General features: G+C 43.8%; 10 non-coding genes and 6 pseudogenes across 10 annotated transcripts in view; all 16 read right to left on the reverse strand.

Annotated features, from left to right (window-relative positions):
- The window catches only part of LOC123736792 (uncharacterized), a 109-nt pseudogene extending 19 nt beyond the window's left edge, over positions 1–90 (reverse strand).
- A 408-nt stretch (positions 91–498) lies between these two features.
- LOC123736483 (5S ribosomal RNA) lies at positions 499–617 on the reverse strand. The gene has a single exon (XR_006766167.1). It is a non-coding gene; the product is annotated as a 5S ribosomal RNA (ribosomal RNA).
- A 139-nt stretch (positions 618–756) lies between these two features.
- On the reverse strand, positions 757–874 carry LOC123736742 (uncharacterized; annotated as a pseudogene).
- A 139-nt stretch (positions 875–1,013) lies between these two features.
- On the reverse strand, positions 1,014–1,122 carry LOC123736793 (uncharacterized; annotated as a pseudogene).
- Positions 1,123–1,531: 409 nt separating this feature from the next.
- On the reverse strand, positions 1,532–1,650 carry LOC123736484 (5S ribosomal RNA). The gene has a single exon (XR_006766168.1). It is a non-coding gene; the product is annotated as a 5S ribosomal RNA (ribosomal RNA).
- Positions 1,651–1,789: 139 nt separating this feature from the next.
- Positions 1,790–1,908, reverse strand: LOC123736635 (5S ribosomal RNA). Its single transcript, XR_006766318.1, has one exon. It is a non-coding gene; the product is annotated as a 5S ribosomal RNA (ribosomal RNA).
- Positions 1,909–2,047: 139 nt separating this feature from the next.
- LOC123736649 (5S ribosomal RNA) lies at positions 2,048–2,167 on the reverse strand. Its single transcript, XR_006766332.1, has one exon. It is a non-coding gene; the product is annotated as a 5S ribosomal RNA (ribosomal RNA).
- Positions 2,168–2,306: 139 nt separating this feature from the next.
- LOC123736485 (5S ribosomal RNA) lies at positions 2,307–2,425 on the reverse strand. Its single transcript, XR_006766169.1, has one exon. It is a non-coding gene; the product is annotated as a 5S ribosomal RNA (ribosomal RNA).
- A 139-nt stretch (positions 2,426–2,564) lies between these two features.
- LOC123736794 (uncharacterized) lies at positions 2,565–2,673 on the reverse strand (annotated as a pseudogene).
- A 409-nt stretch (positions 2,674–3,082) lies between these two features.
- On the reverse strand, positions 3,083–3,201 carry LOC123736645 (5S ribosomal RNA). The gene has a single exon (XR_006766328.1). It is a non-coding gene; the product is annotated as a 5S ribosomal RNA (ribosomal RNA).
- Positions 3,202–3,340: 139 nt separating this feature from the next.
- Positions 3,341–3,458, reverse strand: LOC123736743 (uncharacterized; annotated as a pseudogene).
- Positions 3,459–3,597: 139 nt separating this feature from the next.
- LOC123736795 (uncharacterized) lies at positions 3,598–3,706 on the reverse strand (annotated as a pseudogene).
- A 409-nt stretch (positions 3,707–4,115) lies between these two features.
- Positions 4,116–4,234, reverse strand: LOC123736637 (5S ribosomal RNA). The gene has a single exon (XR_006766320.1). It is a non-coding gene; the product is annotated as a 5S ribosomal RNA (ribosomal RNA).
- A 139-nt stretch (positions 4,235–4,373) lies between these two features.
- Positions 4,374–4,492, reverse strand: LOC123736694 (5S ribosomal RNA). The gene has a single exon (XR_006766377.1). It is a non-coding gene; the product is annotated as a 5S ribosomal RNA (ribosomal RNA).
- A 139-nt stretch (positions 4,493–4,631) lies between these two features.
- LOC123736698 (5S ribosomal RNA) lies at positions 4,632–4,749 on the reverse strand. Its single transcript, XR_006766380.1, has one exon. It is a non-coding gene; the product is annotated as a 5S ribosomal RNA (ribosomal RNA).
- A 139-nt stretch (positions 4,750–4,888) lies between these two features.
- Positions 4,889–5,000, reverse strand: part of LOC123736638 (5S ribosomal RNA) — a 119-nt gene continuing 7 nt past the window's right edge. The window contains exon 1 of the ribosomal RNA XR_006766321.1: positions 4,889–5,000. This exon is cut by the window's right edge and continues 7 nt beyond it. This is a non-coding gene — a ribosomal RNA (5S ribosomal RNA).

Genomic DNA, 5,000 nt, shown 5'->3' on the forward strand with positions numbered 1-5,000 from the left:
TCCCAGGCGGTCTCCCATCCAAGTACTAACCAGGCCCGACCCTGCTTAGCTTCCGAGATCAGGCGTACCCAGGCTGATATGGCCATAAGCGAGAAACAATCTCTTGCTACAACATATATAGTCAAAGTGAGTGTGATAAACAGACATTGCATTTTCACCAATTAGATAAGCAGCTTGAACTTTGTGTCACTGAAAAAGTAGAAGAAATTACAAACACTGTTCCCATCACTTTTTAGTACAGGTAGTTGGATAAAATACAAACTTTATTTCCTTTCATCATTTGAACAGGGCAAAGGAGCATAAAGCACACACAAGCTGCATTCAGCAACAATATTCTTGTTTGTCTTATAAATACAAGGCAGATGCTAATTGAAAACACAAGGAAATTTGATCCTATTAAAAGGCAGGAAGCTGCATTTAGTCAATTCATCATTAAATGCTTACTACAAGGCAGTGTTGCTGATGAAATAGTGCAAGAGCACACCCTCGTGGACAAAATGCTTACAGCACCTGGTATTCCCAGGCGGTCTCCCATCCAAGTACTAACCAGGCCCGACCCTGCTTAGCTTCCGAGATCAGACGAGATCGGGCGTACCCAGGCTGATATGGCCGTAAGCGAGAAATAATCTCTTGCTACAACATATATAGTCAAAGTGAGTCTGATAAAACAGACATTTAGTCAATTCATCATTAAATGCTTACTACAAGGCAGTGTTGCTGATGAAATAGTGCAAGAGCACACCCTCGTGGACAAAATGCTTACAGCACCTGGTATTCCCAGGCGGTCTCCCATCCAAGTACTAACCAGGCCCGACCCTGCTTAGCTTCCGAGATCAGACGAGATCGGGCGTACCCAGGCTGACATGGCCGTAGCGAGAAACAATCTCTTGCTACAACATATATAGTCAAAGTGAGTCTGATAAAACAGACATTTAGTCAATTCATCATTAAATGCTTACTACAAGGCAGTGTTGCTGATGAAATAGTGCAAGAGCACACCCTCGTGGACAAAATGCTTACAGCACCTGGTATTCCCAGGCGGTCTCCCATCCAAGTACTAACCAGGCCCGACCCTGCTTAGCTTCCGAGATCAGGCGTACCCAGGCTGATATGGCCATAAGCGAGAAACAATCTCTCGCTACAACATATATAGTCAAAGTGAGTGTGATAAACAGACATTGCATTTTCACCAATTAGATAAGCAGCTTTAACTTTGTGTCACTGAAAAAGTAGAAGAAATTACAAACACTGTTCCCATCACTTTTTAGCACAGGTAGTTGGATAAAATACAAACTTTATTTCCTTTCATCATTTGAACAGGGCAAAGGAGCATAAAGCACACACAAGCTGCATTCAGCAAAAATATTCTTGTTTGTCTTATAAATACAAGGGAGATGCTAATTGAAAACACAAGGAAATTTGATCCTATTAAAAAGGCAGGAAGCTGCATTTAGTCAATTCATCATTAAATGCTTACTACAAGGCAGTGTTGCTGATGAAATAGTGCAAGAGCACACCCTCGTGGACAAAATGCTTACAGCACCTGGTATTCCCAGGCGGTCTCCCATCCAAGTACTAACCAGGCCCGACCCTGCTTAGCTTCCGAGATCAGACGAGATCGGGCGTACCCAGGCTGATATGGCCGTAAGCGAGAAATAATCTCTTGCTACAACATATATAGTCAAAGTGAGTCTGATAAAACAGACATTTAGTCAATTCATCATTAAATGCTTACTACAAGGCAGTGTTGCTGATGAAATAGTGCAAGAGCACACCCTCGTGGACAAAATGCTTACAGCACCTGGTATTCCCAGGCGGTCTCCCATCCAAGTACTAACCAGGCCCGACCCTGTTTAGCTTCCGAGATCAGACGAGATCGGGCGTACCCAGGCTGACATGGCCGTAAGCGAGAAACAATCTTTTGCTATAACATATATAGTCAAAGTGAGTCTGATAAAACAGACATTTAGTCAATTAATCATTAAATGCTTACTACAAGGCAGTGTTGCTGATGAAATAGTGCAAGAGCACACCCTCGTGGACAAAATGCTCACAGCACCTGGTATTCCCCAGGCGGTCTCCCATCCAAGTACTAACCAGGCCCGACCCTGCTTAGCTTCCGAGATCAGACGAGATCGGGCGTACCCAGGCTGGTATGGCCGTAAGCGAGAAACAATCTCTTGCTACAACATATATAGTCAAAGTGAGTCTGATAAAACAGACATTTAGTCAATTCATCATTAAATGCTTACTACAAGGCAGTGTTGCTGATGAAATAGTGCAAGAGCACACCCTCGTGGACAAAATGCTTACAGCACCTGGTATTCCCAGGCGGTCTCCCATCCAAGTACTAACCAGGCCCGACCCTGCTTAGCTTCCGAGATCAGACGAGATCGGGCGTACCCAGGCTGATATGGCCGTAAGCGAGAAATAATCTCTTGCTACAACATATATAGTCAAAGTGAGTCTGATAAAACAGACATTTAGTCAATTCATCATTAAATGCTTACTACAAGGCAGTGTTGCTGATGAAATAGTGCAAGAGCACACCCTCGTGGACAAAATGCTTACAGCACCTGGTATTCCCAGGCGGTCTCCCATCCAAGTACTAACCAGGCCCGACCCTGCTTAGCTTCCGAGATCAGGCGTACCCAGGCTGATATGGCCATAAGCGAGAAACAATCTCTTGCTACAACATATATAGTCAAAGTGAGTGTGATAAACAGACATTGCATTTTCACCAATTAGATAAGCAGCTTGAACTTTGTGTCACTGAAAAAGTAGAAGAAATTACAAACACTGTTCCCATCACTTTTTAGTACAGGTAGTTGGATAAAATACAAACTTTATTTCCTTTCATCATTTGAACAGGGCAAAGGAGCATAAAGCACACACAAGCTGCATTCAGCAACAATATTCTTGTTTGTCTTATAAATACAAGGCAGATGCTAATTGAAAACACAAGGAAATTTGATCCTATTAAAAAGGCAGGAAGCTGCATTTAGTCAATTCATCATTAAATGCTTACTACAAGGCAGTGTTGCTGATGAAATAGTGCAAGAGCACACCCTCGTGGACAAAATGCTTACAGCACCTGGTATTCCCAGGCGGTCTCCCATCCAAGTACTAACCAGGCCCGACCCTGCTTAGCTTCCGAGATCAGACGAGATCGGGCGTACCCAGGCTGATATGGACGTAAGCGAGAAATAATCTCTTGCTACAACATATATAGTCAAAGTGAGTCTGATAAAACAGACATTTAGTCAATTCATCATTAAATGCTTACTACAAGGCAGTGTTGCTGATGAAATAGTGCAAGAGCACACCCTCGTGGACAAAATGCTTACAGCACCTGGTATTCCCAGGCGGTCTCCCATCCAAGTACTAACCAGGCCCGACCCTGCTTAGCTTCCGAGATCAGACGAGATCGGGCGTACCCAGGCTGACATGGCCGTAGCGAGAAACAATCTCTTGCTACAACATATATAGTCAAAGTGAGTCTGATAAAACAGACATTTAGTCAATTCATCATTAAATGCTTACTACAAGGCAGTGTTGCTGATGAAATAGTGCAAGAGCACACCCTCGTGGACAAAATGCTTACAGCACCTGGTATTCCCAGGCGGTCTCCCATCCAAGTACTAACCAGGCCCGACCCTGCTTAGCTTCCGAGATCAGGCGTACCCAGGCTGATATGGCCATAAGCGAGAAACAATCTCTCGCTACAACATATATAGTCAAAGTGAGTGTGATAAACAGACATTGCATTTTCACCAATTAGATAAGCAGCTTTAACTTTGTGTCACTGAAAAAGTAGAAGAAATTACAAACACTGTTCCCATCACTTTTTAGCACAGGTAGTTGGATAAAATACAAACTTTATTTCCTTTCATCATTTGAACAGGGCAAAGGAGCATAAAGCACACACAAGCTGCATTCAGCAAAAATATTCTTGTTTGTCTTATAAATACAAGGGAGATGCTAATTGAAAACACAAGGAAATTTGATCCTATTAAAAAGGCAGGAAGCTGCATTTAGTCAATTCATCATTAAATGCTTACTACAAGGCAGTGTTGCTGATGAAATAGTGCAAGAGCATACCCTCGTGGACAAAATGCTTAAAGCACCTGGTATTCCCAGGCGGTCTCCCATCCAAGTACTAACCATGCCCGAGCCTGCTTAGCTTCCGAGATCAGACGAGATCGGGCGTACCCAGGCTGATATGGCCGTAAGCGAGAAATAATCTCTTGCTACAACATATATAGTCAAAGTGAGTCTGATAAAACAGACATTTAGTCAATTCATCATTAAATGCTTACTACAAGGCAGTGTTGCTGATGAAATAGTGCAAGAGCACACCCTCGTGGACAAAATTCTTACAGCACCTGGTATTCCCAGGCGGTCTCCCATCCAAGTACTAACCAGGCCCGACCCTGTTTAGCTTCCGAGATCAGACGAGATCGGGCGTACCCAGGCTGACATGGCCGTAAGCGAGAAACAATCTTTTGCTATAACATATATAGTCAAAGTGAGTCTGATAAAACAGACATTTAGTCAATTAATCATTAAATGCTTACTACAAGGCAGTGTTGCTGATGAAATAGTGCAAGAGCACACCCTCGTGGACAAAATGCTCACAGCACCTGGTATTCCCAGGCGGTCTCCCATCCAAGTACTAACCAGGCCCGACCCTGCTTAGCTTCCGAGATCAGACGAGATCGGGCGTACCCAGGCTGGTATGGCCGTAGCGAGAAACAATCTCTTGCTACAACATATATAGTCAAAGTGAGTCTGATAAAACAGACATTTAGTCAATTCATCATTAAATGCTTACTACAAGGCAGTGTTGCTGATGAAATAGTGCAAGAGCATACCCTCGTGGACAAAATGCTTAAAGCACCTGGTATTCCCAGGCGGTCTCCCATCCAAGTACTAACCATGCCCGAGCCTGCTTAGCTTCCGAGATCAGACGAGATCGGGCGTACCCAGGCTGATATGGC

The sequence above is a fragment of the Salmo salar genome, unplaced genomic scaffold (assembly GCF_905237065.1).
Source record: "Salmo salar unplaced genomic scaffold, Ssal_v3.1, whole genome shotgun sequence".
Taxonomy (NCBI): domain Eukaryota; kingdom Metazoa; phylum Chordata; class Actinopteri; order Salmoniformes; family Salmonidae; genus Salmo; species Salmo salar.